Source organism: Triturus cristatus, chromosome 4_2, assembly GCF_964204655.1.
Source record: "Triturus cristatus chromosome 4_2, aTriCri1.1, whole genome shotgun sequence".
In the NCBI taxonomy this organism is placed as follows: domain Eukaryota; kingdom Metazoa; phylum Chordata; class Amphibia; order Caudata; family Salamandridae; genus Triturus; species Triturus cristatus.
In genome coordinates, this window is record NC_140586.1 from 668,503,097 (window position 1) to 668,529,949 (window position 26,853).

Sequence of the window (26,853 nt, forward strand, 5' to 3'; positions counted from 1 at the left end):
CTAGCCAATCTGAACAAAGTGACATAGATAAAGACGAAAACTCAGTAAACAGAACAAAAAGAGCACAAATACTGAATAGAAAATACAAAGGACCTGAATGGATGTACATGGCTGCTACAAACGACTGGGAAAAGGAATTCATTGTGTTCTGTTCCAAATAAAAATCGTCATATGAGCCACCCTAAACATACTTTGTATGAGACAAAGGTGTGCGAAAAACAAAAAGGAGAGGAGATTTGAAAATTAAGGCCGTGACGTCGTGATTTGAAGCTTGGAGAGTGTGAGATACACAAACATTGCATATCTAAGTTGATACCTATTTATTGAAAAATCTTTAGAATAGAATAGAATTTTGACTAATTGAATAGATTTTTTGTGCTATTTTTTCCTTTAAAATGGATAAAACTGAGAATGGTAATCAAAATCGAAGCTCATATAGGTGGAAATGTTTAAACGCTTGCTTTGCATGTATTCTTATAATACAGTTTGTTTGGTTGGTGTTAATACTAATTGTGCCTTATTTTATGTTTCCTGTCAGTCCTACTAATGATTATGTTATTACAATAACCAAAATATCAAGAGTCTTTAAAGAGGATACAGAAATAAAAATTAAAGAACTAACTGGGAATGACTTACACCAAGATAAATCTATTAATGACTTTTCGTTAAATGTTTTTGCTAAACGTCTTTATGAGTACGTGTATACTATGGATGTGAGAGATTGTTATGTGTGCATGCAATTACCCTTGTCTGTGTCAGAAGGGTTGACTTATCACCACATTCCATTAACATATGGAATTACATGTAGTCTACTAACAAGTTTGTTCTATGGCAAGGAGCATTTTCAATATTTCTACTCTAATTAATTATTTAGTCTTTTCGGAAGTTCCGATTAAGAAGAATATGAATACAGTGAGCTTGCGAGGAATGCAGAATATATGGGAGATTTATTTCATACCACTAAGCCTATAGATGCACATAGAAATATCCTAACCTGTAGTCTACACAGAGTAGAAATAGAGTTTATAAATACTGTAGAGGATAGAAGGCAAGAATTTAGGTGCAACGCACTAGAGCAGAACACGAATATACCTCCCTGGGCTCATCGGGAGGGTAACTATAAGAAAGGTGAGACGTATGCTGCAATGACTCTGGATAGGCATCACAAAGGGAAGCTTTGCTTATTAAGACAAAAGACTGTTTATTATAATTATTTCATTGGTTCCAGAGAATGTGAACACACCTTCCTGAATACGGAGGGGGGGTTGGGGATTAAGAGGTGGTACTGATCCTGTTTATCCTGGAGTATATTATGGGGTCGATTCCGATCCTGGAGAAACCGGGTACGAACCATCGGTCGGAGCGTTTTCTCCGTCTGACTCGTACCCGGTAAAAACACCATACAAACATGCAAGTACGATTCGTACGGAAACACCATTTCCGTACGATTCGTACAAAACACCGACCGACACAAAAACACATACAAATGTGATCCGGGACGGCGCGTATGCGACATGCGGACGGAGTTAGGCAGCTTTTTACGTACCAGCAAGTACGATTCGTACCGACAGCACTTCGGACGGCTATATTTTTACGGCACACAAAAAGTGCCGGTAAAGCTAAGTATGCCGCGAAGCGTGAGGAAAAGGGGGCCCGGTACACGTCGGACACCCCCCCAGCCCCCCCGTAGGTCTGCGACGCCCCCCCAGCCCCCGTATGTCCGCGCCGTCCCCCCAGCCCCCTCCGTATGTCTGCGCCGTCCCCCCAGCCCCCCGTATGTCTGTGACGTCCCCCCACCCCACCCCCGTATGTACGGTGCGGACCCCCACCCCACCCCCGTATTTACGGTGCAGACCCCCACCCCACCCCCGTATGTACGGTGCGGACCCCCACCCCACCCCCGTATGTATGGTGCGGACCCCCAGCGCGGACATATGGGGGGGCTGGGGGGACTGCACGGACATACGGGCGGGCTGGGGGGACATCGCGGACATACGGGGGGCTGGGGGGATGGCGCAGACATGGGGGGGTGTTCGGCACGTATGCAGGCACATGTTTGGACGTCTCCATGGTTGCTGTGGAGGTCCGCTCCGTACGGTGTTTTTACCATACGGTTGTGGATTCGGACGGACGGGACGGATCGTACTTGCGCGTTCAGACGTCGGTTTGCCGAGTCGTACGTAAAAACGTCCGGGGATTTGTCGGACACTTTTTCTGGCCCGAGGACGTGTCGGGGTATATTCCCAATGCGATTTGTATGGTGTTTTTTACATACGAATCGTACTTGCCAGTTTGTACGGGACTTGTACGATTCGTACGTAAAAAAATCCGGATACGATTCGTACGGGGAATATTTCTATAGGATCGGAATCGACCCCTATGTATGTGGTAAAAATGCTTATTATAGATTGCCTCAACATCGTTATGGTTGTTGTTATGTGGGTATTGTCTTTCCAAAAATGTATTACTTGAATGAAAATCATGGAGCCAATGAAAAGAAACTAACACGGAGTAAAATGGGAATAAGTGCTGCGGAAATTGTGGGTGATATCTTTGGGGCATTAATAACTGCAGTGGGAGTGATTTTCGACTCACATAAAATCTGAAAATTGTCTACAGTGGTTGATTGTTTATCAACGGATACTGCTGGTGGGTTCTTAATGACTGTTACTGAAATGGTTGCTACTAGATCGATGGTTTTACAAAATAGACTTGCGCTAGATGTATTATTGGCAAAAGAAGGCGGAGTCTGTAGTTTGCTGAAAATTCAACAATGTTGCACTTATATTCCGGACAAAAGCAGAGATTTGGAGGGATATATTAGTAGCATAACTCATTTACGGAGTTGCTTAACCGAATTGAAAGTTGACGGTGCATGGGAAAAACTTGGTAATGGTTTTTCCTTAGTGGGAAATTGGTTAGCAGCACTACGAAATAGCTTAGTAAGGAAAGTACTAATATCCATAATTGCTATTGGCATACTAATCATAATATTGTTATATAGATGTTTTGTGAATAAAGTAACAGAGCCAAAACGAAATGCTAGAAAGAGAAAGAGGGATGAAATTGAGATGGATAACAAAAAGGGTGCTTATTATGAGATTCTAAGAGATGTAGAGGGTGTTATACTAATCCAGATGAGAACAACTGCATTCTGAAATAATCAGATTGTAATCAGATTATTGGGTTTGTATGATGGCTTGATTTGCCATCAGATGGGGGATTGATGGAGCATGATTTTGCAGAAATAAATCTGCTTGATCAATTCAGCTCATGTAGTGTGAACTAAAACATGTTTCAATACTAACAGTGTGATCTTGTGGTACATATGAGAACAAAAGAATGCATCGTAAAAGCATGTAGAAATTACACAAAACTTAAGATTTTAAAACTGTATCGTAAAAACATGCAGGAGTGATACTAAATGTGAAATAAAATGATATATGTTGGAGAGAAAATGCTTATTAATGTACTAAGAATTATTGGTGAAAAGAAGTGAATTGCTAAATGTAGCCTAGAGAAAATGATTATGAAAATGTTTAAACTAAAATGATCTTTGCTTGAAGTTTATGCAATATGGAAATCTAAATGAAAATTCTTTGCACCTGTTTTGTGAAGTCATATTCACACTAGGCTAACTGATGAAAATAATGTTTTCCTTACATCATTTCTTATGTACTTTCTATTTACAAAATAAAATTAGTAATTCTGAGTTTATTCTTTAGGAAAAATGGCACTATGGCTTCTTCATGTAGGCCCAAAACCTGTTAGTGTATTTTCCTATTGTAAAGAATGTATTTTGTCCTTCATTATTTCCAAAATGCTGATCTATTTGCTTTAGGTAACCACTAGAATTTCCTCTTCTACGGCTAAAATATTTCTTTCAATGAAAGTTTGTAATGACTTTCTTGCAAGCTAACTCGGAAGCGAGTGCGTGGATGTGGAAAGCAACAGAATGATTTCCTATTTCTAAGACTGAGATAATGTATTCATCGAGCGAGAGTTGAAGACAGAGACCAAAAGTTTCTAGATGGTTTTTGGACTGGAGAATGATCATACCACAATCACCCCATGGACCCGAACCAATGAAAGAGTGTAAAATCGCGAAGAAGTTACTTTTGGGGGTTGGAGTCATGAACATTTTGAGGTATAACTGCCCCGGGTGAAAAGGACGGAATTAGGGCATGCTGCTGTGGTTCTGAACTAGGTCTGGAGAGCGTGTGAGTGCATGCTGAGAAGCAGGCAAACAGATGGCTGGCTATTTACTTTGGGCATGACATGCTGTCAGTCAGAAAAATCTGATTTTCCCTGAAACTGAACTTTCCTGCTTTACATTTGCATTTCATCGGTTTGTGAAGTTGCATAGGCTAATACCCTACAGCTGGGGGGTTAGCCAATGTCCTGACTATTGCACGCTGTGCTTTAGTGCATTGAAATCTAGGTTTGTATGAACATTTGAACTGCATATTGATATTTCAATGTGTATCTTTCTTTCTCTCTCACTTTCCCCTCATGCCAGTTATTGATTAAGATGTATTATTGCCGTGATTTGTGTCTTGTAATGTGATTTTACCTGTACTAAAAGAAATAACAAGTTTGAAGATTCTAATGTATTTTGTTTTGTGCATTGACCCTCCATATGAAGCTTAGATAAATATTCTGAGTTTGTTTTTCTTTATATGAAGTAATTATTGACATGACATTGTTGACATTTGTTGTTAGACAGACATTTCATTCATTATAGGTCCTCATGAGGGAAATGTTTTCCGGCTCTCGTTATCTGAGTCCCTATTAGATCAACATAAAGATCTGTCGGAGGACCTCATGTCCATATGAGAGGTCATAGAGTTTGTATGGGCCCAAACACTTGGTTTAGTAAATGATTTAATTTGTCTTATATAGATAACTAAATGTTTTGCACCGCTTCCGCTGGATCATTAGTTTGCATACTCAATTAGCAACCATGCCGACAAAGAAAGGACCTTTAATCATTTTTACGTTTTCTGCTTTAGGTTCCCCTGTTATCAGTTTTATTTTGCTTTTTTATGGCCAAAGGAAATCACTGGAGAGCGGAGGTTTACCTCAACCTGGTGGTTTGTCTGCATCCAGTCTACCAACCTGATGGCGACTGCAACACATTTTGGTTGGGTTAACACCAACTGCTCAAATCTCTTTTCCACCATAGTTATGGCCATTGCTGTCATGTCAGGCATGTGACCTTCTGTTGTTGTCTTGCAGCGGGGTCTGTGGTTGCCTCAAAACAGTGGTCGTGTATTCACTCAGGTCTTTATACGCCATTGTTCATGTGGTTTCCAAGCATCAGCACCTGCAATTGTCAAACAGACAGGCAGGTCACTTGAGCTCAAAGTTTTAATTCCTTTCTTGTGCCTCACTTTTAAAGGCCTTCAGACCCTGGCAGGGCAGAGCACAGTAACAGGTGTGGGGTACTTGCTAATTTTAACTCATTCCAAAATGCCAATAATATCTATATATATAGCTAAATATATAGATATATATTTATATTATGCTTTAACTGAAATTTTCATCCAACTATAACCCTGACCGGACAGTGACTGTCACTTTGCCTTCATGTGCAATCTGAACTTTTTAAATCACTTGCATCAATCAAATAAGTAACATGATCCTTGGGACTCCCCCTTCTACTCTTAGTTTAGACTGATATAATACTAAATTATATCCACATATGTTTCCACAAAGTGAAACATCCTGCTGTGCATTCCTGCAATCTATCACCAATTCTAAGTAGCTCATGGTGGTCCTTTGTAATAATAATCCTCATTGGTTGCAGTCTGGCATCTGAGTAATTAAGCGCAGTTGACAGATTTTTTGTGGAGTTAGTATTTCTCTGATTATTATGTAGATCCACTCATGCATCCCTAAACATTTTTAGGTCACTGTTAATCCTTATAACAGCTCCTGGTCTATTTTTCATTTATTGTTTATGAGGATTCAGAAGCCATTTTGACTCTGTCATATGTCTGAATATTGATTCCCAGGCTTTTACATAACTAGTTATTGGCTACATGCAACAAGCACTTTAGGAAAATCTTTATCCAAAAGCCCGGTCGATGACCTACCATACAGTCTGTTACTCTGCAAATGGAGAAACTGCAAGTGGAGGAATGACTATTTCAGAGAGATGTACGTACATCCCAAGTAAGAAACTCCTGGCAAGTGGTTACTCCAGGAAACTGGTTAAAATAACCTGGTCCTGCCCAAGAGGACATTTACTGATAACAGAACAGAGGACCTGATTTAGAGTTTGGCGGACAGGGTAGTCCGTCAAAACATGGCAAAGTGCCTTGTCCACCAAAACTCTTGGTCAGCCCTCTCAATCAGGAGTCGGGGAGACTGTCAGTTTTCTGAGACTGGTGCCCCAGCTGGATCTGCCATTGGAAAGCTCCCACGGCTCGATGGAGATGGGGGGGAGTCTGAGTAATGGCGTCAGAACCATCCGCCCTCTTTAGAGTGGACAATCTGATGGGTTGTTTTCTTTTTTGTCATTAACTGCCAGGTATGGGGACCATTAACATTTTGCTTTTCATAAACCATCTCCTGCTTTGTGAGTTTGTAGCAGATACAATTCCCCTCACTCATGATTTTAATGGATACTCCCACTTCCATTAAGCATATGCTTGTTTTGCTTCATAATTTCTGTCCTGCAAATAACCAATAGACAGTAAATGGTTGAAACGCCCTTGACATTACCAGCAGTTAAACCAGCTAATTATTGTCTATAAAATGCTTAGTGGACGTTTATAGTGATATGTGTAAAACCATGTTTTCTTGTTGTACTGGTCTCTTGTTTTCTTTGAACATGCACTTATTTTCCCATATTTTATCACTTGTGCATGGAACATCTCTTGCACAGAATGTCATAAAGCAAATAAGAGATACCTATACATAAAATATGTTTGACTAGTTAGTTTTAAAATACCGCTGCATGGCCTTGTTTTTTTCTCTGTTTAAGTAGCTTGACATTTATATTCCTTGTTACAACACATGTTGAATATACCACTAACAGTATTGTTGCTTTCATATATACAAACCATAAAGATATAAGGTATATTTTTATATATATCAGCTGTAATGCAATGTTTCTTCCCCAGGGTTGATTAGTTCTAATGGGCATTCCTGGAAACAACAGAGGAGGTTTGCTTTATCAGCCCTGAGGAACTTTGGAATGGGTAAAAAGAGCCTGGAACAACGAATCAACGAGGAGATCAGATACCTAAGTGAAGTAATAGAAGAACAGAAAGGTGAGTATACACATGAACGGAACACTTGGGTTAGTAAACCGTTTAATCTTGAGTTACATAACTTAGTTTTCCTACTTTTCACTATACTTTAATTGCTATTTGTCATGTGCATTTACCAGCAGTCCTCTCCGTAGATATTACAGAAAATAGAGCTTGGCCAGAGGATTAACGTTCCAATTACTTGTGAGAAGGTAATTGGGAGTGGTAAAATTGCACCCAGAATTACCGTTACTAGCAGGTTAACTCGGCTGCGGGATCCGAAGGTTCACTCAATTAAAAGTGTTGAATGGATCCTGAGGAAATGGAAACACCAGGTTTTTTCTGTGCACAAATTTCCTCACACATACCAGAAATACCACATAGACAGAAAATTACATAAAACAACAGAAAATATGTCATTCCTGATGCCAAATTTATTCAGTTGTGTAACAGACCTTTCATTGCCTCATTGACAGTTTTGAGCCGCACACTCTGAGAGAAGATTGTTCATGACTGGCATCTTCTTGCCATAAACCTACTGGGAGGAATCATGTTAATTTACAATTGTATGAAATTGGGTTATTTGTTGAAGGGTTTTAGAAATAACCACAGAATTTGTCAGGGCAAACCACAAATGTAAATAAATGAACCTGCGCTTAACCTTTGATAGCTTGGCACAAACCAGTGTGTAAAGTATTTTTGCAACACTCTAGTAATAATAAAGTGAAAACAATGCACAAGAACAATCCCAAATCAGGTTAGAACCATAGAGAATATTTTAATACATAAAATGAAACCCAAACAGCAAAAATGCAGTTAGTAGAACTGTAAGTGTGAATTTTTAAACTTTGAATTAAAAATAGCACTAAAAAAGCCCAAAGTGCCAAGTGTGGTTATCTGGTCGTGCTAGAGAGGGTCAAGTCAAAAGTTAAGGCCCACCATGATGGATTGTGGGTCGGATACAGGGACCAGTTTTGTCCTGGGTGAAAGTTTATCTTTGCACTTAAAAAACGTTTTGGGAGAAAAGTCCTTCTCGACAGGGTTGTCGGTGGGCCAGGCTGGTGGCTGGATCCAAAGAGGGGTTCATCGACAGTGGCCATCTGCAGAGCAGGACCCCTGTGGGGCATCAACTCAGGTGGGAAGCTCAAGGTTTTCTACGTCTATGGCGGGAAAGGTCCCAGCAGGTGAATTCTGAAGTTTGGGCTCAGGAAAGTGTTGCTGACAGTGGGTTGTTGGTCGATGTCGGTTGCGGGAATATCCTTCATGTTCAGACTTAGGAACTTATCTGCAGGTATTTATTTAGCAAAACAGAATCCCATTCCATTTTCATCTTAAAAGTATGTATTTTGAAGGATGCAACAATGCTATGCAAAAAACAGATGCATCCTGTGATCTTTCAAGTGCAATTTCAGTATAGTACGCTGGCATAATTCCCCTTGAGAAAGATTTTCCAGTTTAGGTCCCAAGAAGGTCTACTCTGTTTCGTATAACCACTTGTGTATCTGGAAGTAAAAAAACATTTTACTCTTAAATATCAGTGTCACAAAGGTATAAATAATAATTTCCAAAAGCAGCTTACATTCACATGCAAATTATTAAGACACAACACAAATTATCCTACAACAAAACCTCTTTCACACATCCTTAAATTGCCCAGATATGTCAGTAGCTGGCTTGTATGCAACCCAGCATTGCACGTGTTTTCCAGCCGGCAAAGGCATGTCCACCTGCTTAAAAGTAGTACATGATCTATAGTATCAGGATCTACACATGATCTGTGATAACATGACAGTTTCACACATAAGACCCTGCAACGTCTCTCGGTTCATAAAATGCTGCCCAATAAGTCCAGAGTTTTTTTAGAACACATTTTGTATGGAGTTTGCAACAATTATACAAACAGAAAAGATACAAGGAAAAACAAAAGAAAAAAAAGTAATAAATCCTTGGCCACCCACCACCGTACAACATGACAATCATTTTGGTAATTATCCACAATCAAACCAGAGAATAAAAACATTTGTTAATTCAGTCTGCAAATCACTTTCTATTTCGGAGTTCTCTACACATACATTTCCTCATCCACTGTGGGATTCACAGGCCCAATTGGATCCATTATAGCGCCTCGATGGAGGGACCATGTTTTCCAAATTTTTAAATATTTTTGTGGACACCCTCTGGCAGTATATATAGGTTTTACCATGCTCATGCATTAATCAAGACCCTTCCTCCATTTCTACACTGAAGGAGAGTCTACCTTCTTCCACTGGAGAGCAGTGTCTCTTTTCGCCACCAGGATGCCCAACCACAATAAACCCATCTTTTATCTGTTAGTGTCTAGATCCATGTTTATATTTAAAATGGTGAGTTTGGGTTCTGCTGGTAAGTTCCAGCCCAACAAGGCCAGGACTTCCTCCAGATAGGGGCTGATTACACTGCATCTCATATCTGTGCAATAGATCCCATCATGAGAGGTACATCAGGGAGGCCACTGCCCCAATCTTCCATAGTTTGTGTTGTGTAAGGTGTTCAAGTAGTTAAGTTGGATCAGTTGGTACTTCGGCATGATGCCTTATTCCTGAGAGAACACCCTAGCTTCCCCTTCCTGCCAGTTCTTATCAGAAAGAGGGCCTAAATCCTGTTCACAATCCTGACACAGTGTGTGAAAAGAGTTGGCAGCATTGGTTACTTTAGACCGAAACACTAGGGTAATCTTATGGCCCCTAACACTTCTGACAGTAGTTTCATCTGTAGGAGCGTAAACACAGGGAGATCTTCCACTCCCAAGATATAGGGAGTAATCGCATGTCGTAATTGCAAGAAGCAGAAGAATTGGCAATAGTGTAAATTATAATATTCTTGAAAGGACTTCAACACAGTTTCCGGCAAAAACCCGTACTGGTCCAGCCGGATTAAGGAAAAGATTACTTTTGAAAGTCTGTTTGCAAGAGCTTTCCCAGCTATTTTGACTATGACATTTAGGAGGGAGATTAGGGGGTAGGACGAGCAGAGGTTTGGGTGTGGTCCTGTTTGTGAATGACCACTGTCTCAGGCATACGCAAGACCAGTGGTAATTGTAATCTGCCATGATTCCTTTATCACGTCCCCAAGTGGATCTAAGACTTTGGAGGCGTAGATCTTACAAAACTCTGCTGGAAGTCCATTAGGACTTGGCTTTTTGCCAGACTGCAAATGGCTCTGAGCCTCCAACGTCTCTGCAATACTAAGATCATCTTCCAAGTATGAGAACCGGAAGGACAATTCATAGGCTACACTCAAAGTAGCCAGGGGTAGTGTTCCATAGTATTCAAGCATCCGGTTGCGAAGTTGGAGCAGCCGGGGCAGACTGTCGTGTGACACAGATCGTGCAGCCATTGCAGAGCAAACAAATCAACAGCAGCACACCAGCAGTAAAGGCGAGGATTAACAGAAGCCAGCTGAAGATGCTGGAAAAAATAGAATGTAAAAATGCCGGTATCACACCAAATATTGTTTGGAACGAGGTCACAAGGTCAGAGCCCACAAATTTGAAAAAATACACCAAGCCAGTTGTTGACGAGGCATTGAATATAGTGTGAATCAGAGCACCAAAATGAAGTGGGAGATCAGTATTTAAAAGCGCATGGACCTCAGTGTGGTTGTTAGCTACATGAAGGACAAATGTTTCGCAAGAGGAAGTTAGGGCAACTTCTTTTTGGGACAATAGAGCCCATATTCTGCTCATCTTGTTGAACTCTGCTTTCAAGGTTGGTATGGAAGGCCAGATGGATACATCGAGTCTCCCATGCGGGGGTGAGAAAAGCACATTGTTACAACAGACTACTCGTAGGGAGATAGTTACAATATACGGAATCCCTGCTAGCATCCCGCAACACGCCTCATTACTTAAAAGCAAATAGCTACCGGTAGCTAATAGCGTGAAAGTCGGTGTAATGGCTGGCACAGGATTTCCTTTCAAAATACAAGCTAAATTTGGTGCGTGAACGTTGCAAACGCCATGCAATTGGATGTTCCTACAAACTACTGAGTGATGTTATGTTATGTTATGTTAAGGCGATTTCTAAAGCGCACGATTACCCGAAGTTGTCCTGGCGCAAGTTACTTCTATATAGGCAGGGCCAGGGCAAGGCAGGTTATTTATCAAAAAGCCAGGTCTTTAAATCCTTTCTAAAACTTAGCAGATTATTGGCATTTCTCAAATGAAATGGAAGCTCATTCCAGGCCTTTACGGCACAAAAGGTGAAGCTTCGGCCGCCCCAGTGGGCTTTTTTTGTTGAAGGGACAGCAGCCAATTTCGCTTCTGATGATCGAAGCGTGCGCATTGGTTTATACCATTGAAATTTCCTTTTGAGGTGGTCAGGTCCCTCTCCATGCAGTGCTTTAAACACCATGCATAGTGATTTAAACTGTACCCGGTTCCTAACCGGGAGCCAGTGCAGTTTTTTTTTTATCACATTGGAGATTGGAGCAAATTTGGGGGTACCCGTAAGGAGTCTGGCCGCGGCATTTTGAAGCAGCTGAAGCTTGTGCAACAGCTTTTGTTGTATGTTTAAATATAAACTGTTGCAATAGTCTAGCCTCGATGAAACCAGGGCCGTAACCTCTGTTTTGCGACAGTCTAGCGGCAGAAGATTCAAGATCCTCTTTACTGTTCCTAAAACGTACCCTGTTTTGGAAACTACCGCATTGAACTGGGCTCCCATGGAAAGTTTCTCATCTAACAAGAGCCCCAAATTTTTAACCTTCTTTGATGGAATGGGGAGTGACCCAAGTGAAGCCGGCCACCATGAGGGTGTCCAAAAATTAGGGTCGTTCCCAAACAACATCACCTCGGTTTTATCCAAGTTCAGCCTCAGGCAGGTACCTGCCATCCATCTTCCGACTTCTTCCATGCAGGACTGAAAGCGCCTGTCCATTCTGGTTTCTTTTCCAGGTAGTAAAGATACCACAATTTGCGTATCGTCTGCGTACAAGGTGATCCCAAACCCATAAGGACTAATAACCGGTACCAAGGTTGAAACATATACATTAAAGAAAGTCGGGCTAAGGGAAGACCCCTGCGGGACGCCGCATGGTAATGAAAAAGGTTTTGATTGAAACTTCCCCAACGCTACTATCTGGCTTCTGTCGGAGAGAAATGAGTTGAGCAGTTCCCAAGCTTTACCCTCTACACCGCATTCTCTGAGACAGTCCATCAGCCTCCCATGATGGACCGTATCAAATGCGGCTGAAAGATCTAGCAAGATCAGGGCTGCCCTACCTCCCTGGTCCACTGCTGATCTAATCTCCTCTGTGGCTTTAATCAGGGCGGACTCAGTGCTGTGTCCTTCTCTGAAACCGTATTGGGAGGAGTCCAACACTTGGGCTTCCTTCAGGAAGGCACTGAGTTGTCTATTCAACGCCTTTTCTACCATCTTCGCGGGAAGAGGAAGGCGGGAGATCGGCCGAAAGTTATTGGGATCATGAGGATCAAGGCTGGGCTTTTTATAAAGAGGTAGTATGGAAGCCATCTTCCATTGTTTAGGAAACTGTCCACCTTTGTACATACCATTAAAAATGGATGTAAGACACAGTGCAATAGGGACAGGGGCCAGTTTGATAACTTTAAGTGGGCATGGATCCAAAGGTGATCCAGATTTAGCTCCTGCTAACAGATCCAGCGTGTCCTTCACTGACAGTGGGTTAAAGTCCTGCAGCAGTCCACAACGGGAATTTTGAGTATTCAAACTCAGTTGCTTCAGTTGAGACATCCTTATTTGGGTCACTGAGTACTGAAAATATATTTGTAACCTTTGTTCGAAAGAACATGGCAATCTCTTCGCTAAGATCAGGGCTAGATTGGATAGTGGATGGCCTCAAAATGGCCAACTTGGAGACCGTTTGAAAAAGCTCTCTAGAGGAGTTCTTGGCCAATTCTATTTGGGATGAGTAATATTTCTGTTTGGCCAACCGAACCGCTTGCTTATAGATTTGCAGGCTCGATTTATATAATGCCTTCTCTGTGTCGAGGTACCCTTTCCTCCAATTACGCTCTAGCCGTTTGCAAGTACACTTTTGCATTTTTATCTCCTCTGTGTACCATGGGGCCGAGGGATGAGCTCTTTTTTGGAATGATAAGTTTACGAGGAGCTAATTCATCGCATGCATGAGAGAGCCATCTAGTGTAGGAGGCTACCGCTTCTTCAGTTCCCAGCGTTACTTGGCCAGCTGAAGAGGTCAGGACTTCATGCAAAGTCCCCGCATCTACCCTGGGTCTCCAGATTGAGGTCAAACAGAGCGGCAGCATGATCAGACCAAACCAAGGGCAATAGACCCACCAAAGACATCCCTGGGTAGTTAGAAAAAACGCCATCCAAGGTGTGACCAGCTAGGTGAGAGGGCCCTCTGACATACTGTGTGAAGTCCGCGGAGTCCATCAATTCCAATAACCTAGCTGTCTCAGGGTCATTAGGGAGTTCCAAATAAAAGTTAAAATCTCCCAAGATGGTTTATGAGTCACACAGAAGGGCTTCTTCCAGTAAATTCCCCAGAGAAGGGAAAAAAGAATGTCTAGCTCCTGGAGGCCTATATATTAGTGTGCCCTTGAGGGAATGATGATGTGTTAAACTAAGGTTAAAAGAAAGGGCTTCGCAGGTAGGCAAATTTACAGGTTTAAAAGTCCCATGAATAGAGTTATGGTAAATGATTGCCAGCCCACCTCCTTTTCTATTTGGCCTGTTAAGGACCTCGCACTGGAAGCCAGGTGGAGTGGCTTCCACCAGGTCCGGTTCGGACGCCTCGTCCGTCCACATTTCAGTAATGAATGCTAACTTTATACCATTATCCTCTATTATGGGCCTTCTTAGTCTTAACCTGCTGGTAAAGAATGTTAGGAAGCGCCATATTGCAATTTGAATAGGAACCAAGCGACATAGAAGACCCTGAGTCCATGGCCAAGCAGAAGCAGTCAGAGTTTCTAAACGACACTTTCAATTCCAGTAAGGACTCTCTAGTGTAGGTGTAATTTGAAAGTCTCACCTGATATCAACGATTCAGGGGATTGGGCTCTGTGCGCGACCCGAGCGCGGACGGGCGCAGAAAGGCTTGCCTTAGGCGTTCCTTCGGCGCACCAGTGGCACGCCCGCAGCGCGCGCGCGCCACCGTCTCCCTAAGTAGCCAGGCCTTAAAAAACTAGCCTGCTACCCTTTGTTCCCCCAAGATGGCCACCTCCGCCTGCCCCCGAAGCACGCACGCGCAGTGAATACCAGACAGCGCGCAGGTAAGAGCAGAATGGCCAAAGTGCAAGCAAGAATCACAAAATGTATTTAAAAGTCACACAATGTATTTTAAAAGCCCTTCAGAAATGAATTAAAAACTTTAAAAGTGTCAGGAAGCGCTCCCCGCTCCCGAGTGCAAATTAGCAAATCAAAGTGCGTAAGGTAAGTAAATAAAATACCAAATATCAACAAGCCCTCGCTGCCGTTCTAAAATCTGTGATGCCTATCTCCCAGCTCAAGCCTCAGGAGAAGTATCCTGTGATCAGGTATGGAAGTGCACTCCTCTCCTTTTAAATAAACCTCTTTACCCTCTCTCAGGCACCTGTATGTAAATGGAAGGAACCAAACTTAATGTAGGAAAGCGGTACCTAGTGGTTCATATCTGTCTAAGGCATAGTGTTTCATACATGAAGTGAACTTAAACAATGAAAATGGTAGTGTGATTAACTCATGGATAAGCCACACAGCTGAGTTTAATTCGGCCACAGAGAATGGTAAAAGTTACAACTTTTCAATATGCAATAGTGAATATGTCGCATCCTTCATGGACATGAACTGTTATTTATCTGTCAGATTAAATGGCAAGAATAAACATGATGTATTTATGTAGTCCCAGGGAACTTTCCCAGCCTTCAACGTTTGTAAAGTTCATGCAAACTGCATTATAGAACGCAATTGATTTTGACCATGGTATAAGACAGACATGTCATCCTGTACAATATCCACAACAGATGAAACAATATTATCTAATGTGTAAATTCTGGAAGAAAGAGTGTTAATGCTATTATCAATGACAGCAAGCACTTTTTCCAAATTTGCTTGATCAATAGCTCTCGATCTAGAAGCAGCTTCAATTTGAGATAATTTCCAAACTTCGTTGTAAATAGCATATACCCATCTTTTGGACCAACCACCCACAGGGCCCTAAACAAAATCATTCAAATCTACATCGTCAGTTAATTTGGACAAATGAAGTTTAACTGACGCCAAGGTGGAATGTTTAAGCCACTTTTGACATAATTTTCCTACTGAATAGATAGTAACAGAATGGGAGTTTTCAAACCGGAGGTCAACCCTGACTTGTGTGTAGCCTGAACTCAGCTCCAGAAAACGATGTTGACATAAGTCTGAAGTTTTTTGTCATAATAACCATCCTTGGGGATCTTAGTTGGAAATATTGAAGGATGTATTAGTAATTAGTGATTGCAGTTCATCAAGGGATAGATCTGTGTGATTGTCCCAGGATGGATAAGCACCCAGATCAGGAATGGTAGGGGCGGTAATTTTTTTAGAAGTCGCCAATCCAAAGCAAGTGGTTTGAAAAATAGTAGTGTTCAAAAACAAAATGTGGTTCGGGATAAGGCATGCACGATGCAAAGGTTCCGTGCCCTGAACTTGCCAGGCTTTAGAACCCCAAACCGATTTAAGATCAATGGTATTTTTCCACAGCTCATAGCCCCCTATAGCTAATTCATCCATAAAGGACTTCGAATACAGTAATTTAGTGTGTGTAAGTCTAACTTTGGAAGCTGACGTAGCAGATATTTTAAAATAAAAGGATTCAGGTTTAGATACACTGAAATCGGTAAAATATATACATTTTTTCACTAGAATTTTGGAACTGCCTTCAATGGGAGCTGGACAATGTTCCCATTGTGTATAATTAACAACATTTCTAAATGTATTCGCTTTATGCAGGAAATGATTGCCATAGTGTTGGTAGCAAAAGAACTCTGCATAATTCGCTGAGTCCAAGTACAAATCTTCAACATCAAAAGCAGCATAATATTTCAAATCAGAAAAAGGAGCTTCAATGGCTTGGACATCCCAATCATCAGAGGGTATGTTTTATTTCACAACATCCCCCATAGAAACACAAAGTACATTGGGGACATTAATCACCTCTGTAAGGCCATGAATTTGAAATTTTACAGCATCCCATACAATCCCATCTAACACAGGCCAGGCAGTAATGTTAACAAAAGTCTGGCCCCTCTTCATGATGTGAGATGAGGAGTGGGGTGCCAAAGTTCCATCAATTAATCTAATTGCAGATCTTTCGGTAAGATAATGTCCATTTACTAGACGAAAAAATACAACCACAAATCCAATCGACATAAACAAAAAAATAGCTATGAGCATCAGCCAAATGTAAGTCCAAGGGGGAATTAAAAAATGTCTTTTAAACCAAACAGAAAAAATAGAAATTTTCGATGGGGCTCTCGATGTTGTAGAGTCAGTGTCAAAAGAATAACATGACTGGTCAACTGCACATGTTTGCACACCAGGCATCGACACATCTGTGGGATAGGTATACTCAGTTTCTTCATGGGGACCACCAGCTGGTGGAGTCAAGAAAGGATTAGTAACTGTATGCATCTCGATGGCAGGCCTGTTCGTATTTGCCAGAGCCAGAACAGAATTTCTCAGCATTGCTGGACAAGAAACCGCTGGAGTCATACTAAGAATAATCGGCCTATCATTGTAGTTTGCCATTGTCAATGGAGATGTACCGGTTATCCTTGCGACCAGGAAGTGGAGGTAAAATTACTGTTCTTGTACCCTGCACGCCAAGCACTGGAACAGGTGCACGATTAGAGGGGCCGAACTCCTTCTTGTTCTCCACCTTCTCACGGACCAGGTCATCAACTCGAGGTAGCCAGCCAACTACCGGAATCTGAAGTGCAGCATCTGTTGTGGAGGGCAAGTGTTCCTTTGCAAGACTGTCTTGAGTCTCTTGTAGATTCTGTAACACAGCAGAAGGATTGTCTATGTCAAAGGGTGAGGCCGAAGCCACCATGTCTAGACCATCAAGGTCCGGGACAAACATTTTTGTGCCAAAGAGCATTTCGGATGGGGTCCGCCCACCCAGAGACCTTCTAGGGAGATTATTAAGTGCACGTTGAAAGCTATACAAATGGGCCAACCAGTTCCTGCCAGTACCTAAAACCCTAGCTGTCAAGGATTGCTTTAAGTCACAGTTCATTCGCTCCACAACAGAATTGCCCTCAGACCGGTACAGAGACGAAAATTTGACTTGGACCCCCAAAGACCTCATGGCATCCTTGTACGCCTTAGAGGCGAACGCTGGACCCTGGTCCAAATGGAGGGTACCACATGCAAAAATTCCCACAAAGACACGCAAATCCCTGAGGACAGTTTGAGCATCAGCACTCCTTTGTGGCCAGACCCATAGAAAACGTGTGCACGAATCCACTGCAACTAAGATGAACTTATGTACAGTATCAGAGGAGAAAGGACCGCAGTGATCTAAATAAACACACCCAAGTGGTTTATTAGATATGTACAACTGTGTTTGAGGTGGACGCGCAGCAGTCGAAGGTTTAATCTGCTGGCAAATGTCACAAGTAAGGACATATTCACAAGTCTGTTTATATAATCCGTGCCACCAGTAACGTTGTTTTAAGATAGTGACAGTCGCTGAGACGCCTGCATGGGCTGAGGCCATACCTTCGTGAGCGGCTGTTATCAAGGAAAGTTAGCGGTCCGAGATGGGAATCAACCTGTCACCGTCGTTAATTCTCACATAGGGAACTTTTTCAGGACTTAAATGATAAGAGTATTTAGAAGGGAAACCTCGAGGGTAATTATCACCCTTCTCTGTTGCAGCAATGGCTGCCTAGATATCATTAATCTTACTTTTGGATCTTGTAAATGCTGCTACTAGATATGTTGCCACTGCTGTTTTCGCTGCTTCATCAGCTAAACTGTTGCCAACAGCGTGTACCCCTACGCCCTGGTGACCAAGAGTATCAATTACATTCATGAGCGGAAGATGTTGTTTAAGATCTGCGACTCGAACCCAAAGCATTTTATGTTTGATTGTGCTACCTTTGGAATCACGGTATTCATTTTGAGACCAAAAGAATAAGTTGTCGTTGAAAGACTGAACACAGTAGTATGAGTTACTTACAATAAGAGTAGTCACACGAGGATCAGCAAACTCCACTGCAAGTACCAGAGCACGTAGCTCTGCCAATTGGGCAGTACAGTCTCCCAATGTCTGCGTATGCACAACATCACTCTCACAAAAGTACCAGCCACTATTGCGCAGGCCGCTGAATAAGCATGCTTAGATTCCGTCGCCGGTTGCGCCGAACCATCAGTGTAAATGATTCAATGGTAATCCTCAAGCGGGCGCAAGGACAGAGGAGCTGGATGAACAAATTCATACTGCAAATACTCCTGAGTCTGCAATGAGGCATCGAAGATGAATGTGACATCCGGAGACGTCAAAGAAGTGGCCCATTGTATCCAACGCGGATGCAAAGCTTTAGAATTCGGTACACTGGCCTTCGTCACTGCCTCAAGGGCAGGATATGGTCTGACAACCAACATACGTTTCCCTTGCGATAGTGCTCTCTCTTTCAGAATCGCCATCTGTACTGCAGTTAATACTTTCTCGTCGGTGGAAAGTGTGACTTGTGGTTATCACCTGTCAACAAGTATTTAGAAGCAAGAAGATCAGCCTACAAAGAGTGCAGAATGGCTGAATGTTCTGGCAGCCAGCAAGATTTGGTAAAAGTAGGTTGTACCAAGGCATATAGTGGCTTGATACGCTGGGCATAATCGGGAATGTAAGTACGCCCGAAATAAAAAAAAACCAGCAAAGATTGTAGTTTTTTCAGAGTTGTCGGAGCGCGCAAACATGCGCATTTCTCCAGGAAGTGAGGTGCTAAACCTCGTCCTTCGTTGTTGAGTTCATAGCCCAAAAACAACACTGTATACTCTGCAATGTGTGATTTTGCAAACTTAAATTTGTAACCGAAGTCCGCAAACATGACAATGATGCGGTCAACGCGACACAGATGCGACCATAATTCGTCGTCTGTGAGATAAATATCATCAACATATGAGTACGCATCAGGGTCAATGCTCTCCAACAGAGAGACAACATGTGCGGCAAAGATGCCTGGACTGTTTTTGTAGCCCATGGCTAATCTTTTAAACTGCTTTTGTTTGCCACCAGAAGTAAAGGCTTTCCATTGACTACTAATAGAGGACAGGTTATGACTGTAAAAGCCATTCAAAATGTCAAGTGTGGTTTTAAACCTTTTTCTTACGAGACTGTCAATGAGGGCAGAACTCTGGGTGTTTTGTACCGTGCACATCCGACAATGAGAGTTAAAATGCCGATAATCCAAAACTAGGTGGTACGACCCATTAGGTTTGGTTACAGTGAAAAGAGGATTTTTCATGGGTGACACACATGTTTCAATTACACCTTGATATTCCAATTGTTCAAGGATGTCTGCGACGTGAGATCTAGCTTCTCGGCGCATGGGATATTGGGGTTGTGGCTGTGGCATAGACCGTAATGGAATCTCGGCTCAAGTGCTAGCACCGTCGTTGTACTGAGTACAGTACAACGACGGGGCTAGCACTTGAGCCCACTCTTCTGCAAAGTTCTGTGTCTGCTCCTTCGGCACAGTGTGCGCGAAAGATGGGAGGATTACCTCCTCCCCTCTTGGAGCTGCCAAAACGAAAGCTTGGGGCCAGTCCGCCTCTTCTAACAAAATGTCATATGTAGAGGTCAGATTTTCCCAAAAAATCCCTTTTATGGTACGTTGTATGTCACCTTCAATTAAAAGGACTATGGGCCATATGTAGGTAGAACGTGTTTTGCGATTCTCTAATTGCAATTTTAGGGAATCGCAATTAGAGAATTGCAAAATGGAATGTAGGTAGGATTAGCAAATAATTTTGCGAATCTTACATATTCCTTAATTGCGAATTGCAAATTGCAATTCGCAATTAAGGAATACCTCCCCATTCATTCCTATGGGCCAAGAGGCCCATAGGAATGAATGGGAAGACATTCTCAATTTGCGATTCTCAATTAGAGAATCGTAAATTGAGAATGCAATTTCAAGTGTGCCAGGGTGTCAAAAGGACACCCTGTTGCACCCCTGAAATGAGCATGGGTGCACATGTGGCACACATACATGCCCTAAGGACATGTGTGTGCACCACATGCCACTTTGAAAAATGCAAAAATATGCATTTGTGAAAGAAATCGCAAATTACCACCAACCTGTATTTGGTGGTAATTTGCCATTCCTTAAGGCCAAATTGCACTTTTTTGGTGCTTCTTACATTGCATTTAAGGAATCGCAACATTTGCGATTCCTTAAATGCAATTTCAAAATAAGGAATCGCAAATTTAGCGATTCCTTATTTTGCACGCAGATTTGCCTTCCTACACACCACTTAGCAAAATTGTGATCGCAAACGCCGAAATTCGGCGAATTTCGGCGTTTGCGATCGCAATTTTGCTTTCTACATATGGCCCTATGTCATATAGTCTGTCAGGGGGACCCACTCTAGTGTTAGCAGTTTCTACAGTAATAAACGTGTCAGTTGCTGTCGCCTTCAGATATGGACGCAGTGCTTGCTGCACTATTGTAACCTCCGCTGCGCTGTCTAGCAGTGTTAGTGCCCATTTCAGGTTCCGAAGTTGTGTTCTCACTTTCTGTGGCATACCTCACTGTTAGTGCAGCAACCTTCTTTTTCTGAAACTGTGGTCGTTGACGTGAAAAGTCATCCTGCTTGCCTTTACCATCAGCCGGGCGGGGCTGCTCACGTCCTTGAGGGGAACCCTGACCTCTGCCACGTTCACCTCCACCGGCTTGTGAGACCGATGTGTCCTGTGAAGAATGAGGAGAACATTGATCAGGAACCTGAAATCTAACAGGAGACCTAATTCTTGTGCAATCGTGCAATTCATATGTGCGTTCAGTAGTCACTGGTATTGGTGATGCAGGACGTGACCCCTGTTTCTGTTGCTGCTTCCCCTGTTTTTTACCTTTCCAATTTTGTTTAGGAAAAACAGGACGGTCGTCTTTTGTAGACTTAACTGTCTGAGTTTGCGGTTGCGTTGTCAATTTAGCAAAAGGCTTAACACCCAAACTATTGTGGCCAATGGTCTTATAAACCTCCGCAATTATTCTTGGTAACTGCCGGGGTTTATCGGCGTCGGCAACGAGGCGCAGCTCATTCGACACTTGAAAGTTAACTGCATCTCCCTTGATGTTAGCAAGGATGAGATCAGCAACTACACGAACACGCCGACAAGCCTCATTCCCAACTCTACTGCCGCCTCCCGACCGTGCTCAATCTGAACACGCTTAATTACGGAGGGCAATACAGTCATAGACTGTGTGCCAAAGCACTTCACGTAGACCGATGCAAATACTTTACCCCAGTTCTCACAATCTGTTACCTCAGGGATTAAGTCTTTCTGCAAACTAATTGAAGGAATCCTGTGTTTCTCCACAGGAGTTGAATTAGGGAATACTGCTTCCAGCTGGTCAAATTTCTCAGCAAGCCAATAAGGCATATTTTCCTTATTCTGGGGGCGCTTGCTCATTACCGAATTAACCATGACGGGACAAATAGTGATCCCGACCAGTCCAACCGGTTGCGGCGCAACCCCAGGTGCCCCCACCTGGAGATAACCCGAGACGTATTGCACCAAAGCCCTATGCACCGCAATTAAGGCGGTATATAGTTGACGTAAGTCATCCACCGGGGCTTGCAAATATTGTGGATTTGGTGTGAACATCCAAGACTGGCCAAGTGACCCCAGGAATGGACAAGGGACCTAACCGAACCGGAGTTACGGTGTGGGGGAGGGCGCCATTGTACCAAATACGATGCTGCCAAGCGGAAATTGGAATATCCTGCGTCCTATACGGCGTGTAATTCGCTGGAACTGCCGTAGGAGTGTATGAGTGGAACGTCTTATCATCCGCATTCACTTCCGGAAGCGTAAACCAAGAGTAAAAAGCTCATAGGGGAACGATGCATCGGCACTCACTACTAAGATAACTGACATTCCATCGTCTGGCACCCCGAACTGCGTCAAATAACGTGGGAGAGGTGCGCGACTATGCGCTGCAACAGCAACATTAGCCATAAGGAGGCAGAGAAGAAAAACAATCTATATTAATTGTCAAGCTTGAATGAACCTATAAGTCAACTATATAGGTAGGTAAACTGTCACTTCCGTCAACCGGAAACAAGAGTGAGGGTGTTGCGGACAAATATAAGCACTACTAAGGCGTCTCAAACATAAGACGAAAACGTAAGGTGCGCCATGTTGCAGGGATTCTGCTCATGCACAGAACTATGCGTAGGAAACCAGGACCTCAGTAAATTGTGGTGTACCAAAAAACTCACCTCAGTACCTAGAACCCCTATCCGACTAGCATCAGTGTCTCATTCGTTCTCCGTACTACAGCGAAGCTGCCAATGTTTAGACAACCCAGAACAAGCGACATAGGTTACTCTCAGGAATGGTGGGAATCAAGAACACTCTTTCGTTTTTATTCTTATATCAGTCCACAACGTGAGTAATCAGAGACACAGAAAAGTTTAAAATGTTTATTTTAACTACGTGCTCTAAGATGTAATATTTTGGCTAACATAAGCAGACAAATGATCAGAAATAATACCATCAGCATTGTTACAATTCCATAAAACACAAAGGGAGAAATCATATTATAATGACAGTGGAAACAGGTCCTATAATACCTTGTGTACCACCCTCCCCTGGCTATAAGCTAGTTTTATAATAATAGTAGAAGGTCTCTAGGCTTGAATGGGGAACCCCATACCTCCAAGATTAGCTTAGGTGAATCACATCACCGGATCAGCACTGCTCTCTGTGTCTGGAAAGGTTTTCTCCAAGAGTGCCAGCATCATGCATGCAATGCAATATTAAAGGCACCCGAGTTTCAGATATTTGCAGCTGCGTGCTTGTTGTGTCTAGAGCGTCGGCCGATCAACCTGAATTCAACAGCATACATTGTTATTTGACCATGACGGTTTCTGCACACAGTGTTCAGACTAAGGTCGCGGTGTAAGTTTAGGGATGTGAAAAACAGACCGTTCTCATGTGAAGAAAAAGCAAGCAAGCAGTTTTACTTATAATAACAGCTATCTGTAGTGTCATGTGCAAAAGCAGCAAAGTGGCAAGATGGCGTTAGCATCTAAAATAGAAAAACCCTGTCTTCACTACACTAGCAATTGGTTAAGACAGATGTTAGTGGTTGCGGTGTGTATCTGTTAATCAAGGACAGTGGTTTCCCATTTAAAAGGCCCATGCCGCTATATATCTGTCTAAATCATCATGGCAAACCTGAGTGGCCTTAAAGGACACATTGTTGCAAATGAATATGGCTGCTTCCTTTTAAGGCCTTTGTAAATGCCTGAATGAAACACCTGAGAAAAAACCATTTGTGCAAGGAATGGACACTTATTGCCCATAAGAAGTATTTTGGCTGCGTTGAGAAGCTAAGTTCTTTTGAGCATTTCTAGTAGATCATTTATGTTCCATGTTTATTTATTTGTATCTGGTCCTCACAGGGTTTACATTTGTGGCTAGCCATTTAGGGGAAGACCTAGGTGCATATTAATGTATTTGTCTCTGAACAACAGGACTCAATTTTTCAAAAGTTATCAATGAAGCCGGACAACATGTCAAATGGCAAAATAAAACCCGTTACCCGACCCTACACCTCGTGAACTTGAAGCATCTATCACAAGACAGAACAAAGATCAATGCCAATTCTGCAATCGAAGCATCTTAGCTTGAAATTTCATATCCCAACTATTCCCCAAAGGAAACTCAAGAACAATAAAAACAGAAGAAAAATGACATTCAAAGAAAAGGGGCGGGTCAGCCCTCAAGAGGGACATCATGATATGGCCCATAGTCACCTATTGGCTACCCCCAGGTGCCCACCAGTATACATCTCAGACATTGTTTCCGGTGTAGCTTTAGTCAGGATAAAGGATACATTTTGGTGAGAGGATTGTTTTAAGTAGCGAAGGTGGACAATTAAGAGTTATATACAGGATAATTCAGAAGGTGGGAGTGTCTCTTCCTCCCTGATCCAGCATCCTCCACCTTCTTTTATTCGTATCCCTGACGAGATGGAATACTTGACGATTTGTGTACAACCGTTCAAGATCAATTTATATTTCTGGAGTAAGCATGAGGCTTTTTGGCTATTGGACTCTTATAATGGGGAGTGGGGCATTATCAAATGGTGATTGCTTGTGTGGCCAGATGTCTTGTCTTCTCCTACCCGCTCCCATACTGCATCCAGGGTCTTGAAGAAGAATGTGCATGGCTGGTAAAATATTAGTACGTTTGCTGGGTAGAGGTGCATATATCAGCTATCTAAGTTTCCTCTTGGCCTCCCCAAAAAATAAATGTAAATTTGATACTTGTATAGCGCACTACTCACCCGCAAGGGTCTCAAGGCGCTTGTACGAATACCGCTGTGGAACACATCCTGGCTTTCCCTGTGAGGCGTCCACTCCTGGGCACCCCCAAGGTGGAGGCCAGGCATCCTTAGCGTTGTGGGGGCCGTTGTGGAGATTAAGCAAGCTATTGCCCAGAGTTGCAGAGTTGGACTCCATGATTGGAATAGGCACAGAGGCGAGAATTATCAGGTCCGTGGAAATTTTGAGCCCAAGACCCGCCGAGGCAAGGAATTGAACCCTGGTCCCGGGCTAGATCTCTGCATCAGGGTCTGCCGCTCTAATCATTGAGCCACACTTCTCCGAAAACGATTTGCACTGTTGCACTAGTCTAAGTGTAATCCGGAAAGACCATAATTTTTTGAGAATCATACAATAATGGTTCTGAGCAAAGTGGAGGATCTCCTCTCTGTCCATGTAATTAAGGAAAGAGGTAATAATGGAGCAAGAGGGAGCGCATGGAGACGGTCTTTGTATGAGTGCTCTATGCACATGTTCAGTGATGAAGCTCAAGGAAAGCGTCTCTCAAGGCAGCAGGGACCTCATCCATTGGTCTAAGAACTGCATGTCACATAGGTTATCCATACGGGCTCATACTTCCATACCTTCTGCTCGTGCCGCCAGATTTATAAATATTGCTGGTAGTTTGGAGATTGCGTTTTGTAGTTTCTTCTAGTTCTGAGGCATGACCCTCAGCCTTATTAATACTGTCTACTGCTGGTCTCGGGTCTAATCTCAATACCAGGACATCTTCGCCTACAGCTCCAATAGTAGTCTCCCTGGACTTATTGATGGCTTGAAGAATCATGGCAGTGTCAGATGTGACAGCCTCATCCACACTGGAGTCTAAAGTCTCTGCTTGATGTAGGTGGTTTTGTGCTTGATTGCGGCCTCCTGGGTGGATATATTTATCTAAAGTGCCTTGTTTTTCAGCTGTTTGTTCTTTTCCCTTAGTGATGTAGGAAGTGTGATTGGAGGCGTACTCCAAGAATACTGATAATATTGGAGGCCAACTGCCACTGAGCAATATCTTTCTCTGAGCAAAGTAATGCCAACCCGCCAACCTGCATCAATTCAATGAAGGCGCCATGTACAGTCAGTGGACATGGCGAGGCGCAATAAAGTGGAATCTGGGATCACCTATGAAGTATTTTTGTTTAAGGAACTCTCAGCAACACCTAGATTCCAGATGTTATTTGAATCTGCTTTCTCAGTTACTGTGGGGGGTGCACATTCCCTGTATTCAATATAGCCACCGAGATTACCTTTTAAAGCATCGTTCTAGTACCAGCAGCAAGAGGAGTGTATATGAATCAAAGAATCCTCCACCTTAATGACAAGAATTATTTCACTGCTTCCACCCAAAGTGTCCTAGAAAGGTTGACCAGTCCATCAGGACGGTGTAGGCCCACCTCAAGAGAGGCTGCCACATTCACGTCGTCCATTTCAGTGGGTGTTGGGCCAATCTGTCTCCTAGGAAAAGGAGGGGCATGACCTCTTTCCTCCTCCACTCAAATCTTATTGGGAATCGAGCTCACAGGATGGGTGGGACAGTTCCCAGGTTGCAAGCTACTTGACTGGGAGCACTGAAAGGCCTTGAAGCTATGTGTTACTGAGCTTTCTCCACACCTCACAACTCCGCTTACCCCAAAAGTCACTATTTAGGGCCTGCGTACGGGCTACATGGAGAGCAGGCCTCTACTTTCCGCGAGCTCACATTATTAAGAAGGTGCTGTCACACGCTTCAGACCCCTCCAGAACATAGCAGGAAAGCAGAAACTGGATCCGTCTTAATACATTAGTATCCCGACAGTGCCTGCCGCTTCGTCCCATGGCAGTCGAAGCACTGGTCTCAGCTGCCATTCTGGGCCTTACAGCGGACCACAACGATCGCTTCAGGCTCATCAACCCACCCCAACCTCGCAGTCTCACAGTCTGCCCGTCCCGACAAAAGGGGATGCTGGTGCTGCTTGCATCGTGTCCTTGTCTCTATCTTCAAAGCTACTTCTTTCTCATCTGAACCTCACCACTTTCCAGCTATGTCC

At 43.0% G+C, this 26,853-nt stretch overlaps 1 pseudogene across 1 annotated transcript in view; it reads left to right on the top strand.

Moving 5' to 3' along the window:
• LOC146834874 (cytochrome P450 2J2-like) overlaps positions 1-26,853 on the top strand; it is a 194,586-nt pseudogene that overhangs the window by 37,981 nt on the left and 129,752 nt on the right. Inside the window, exon 3 of the transcript XR_014960087.1 lies at positions 7,131-7,280. The product of XR_014960087.1 is annotated as a cytochrome P450 2J2-like (transcript). The remainder of the gene's footprint in view (positions 1-7,130; positions 7,281-26,853) is intronic.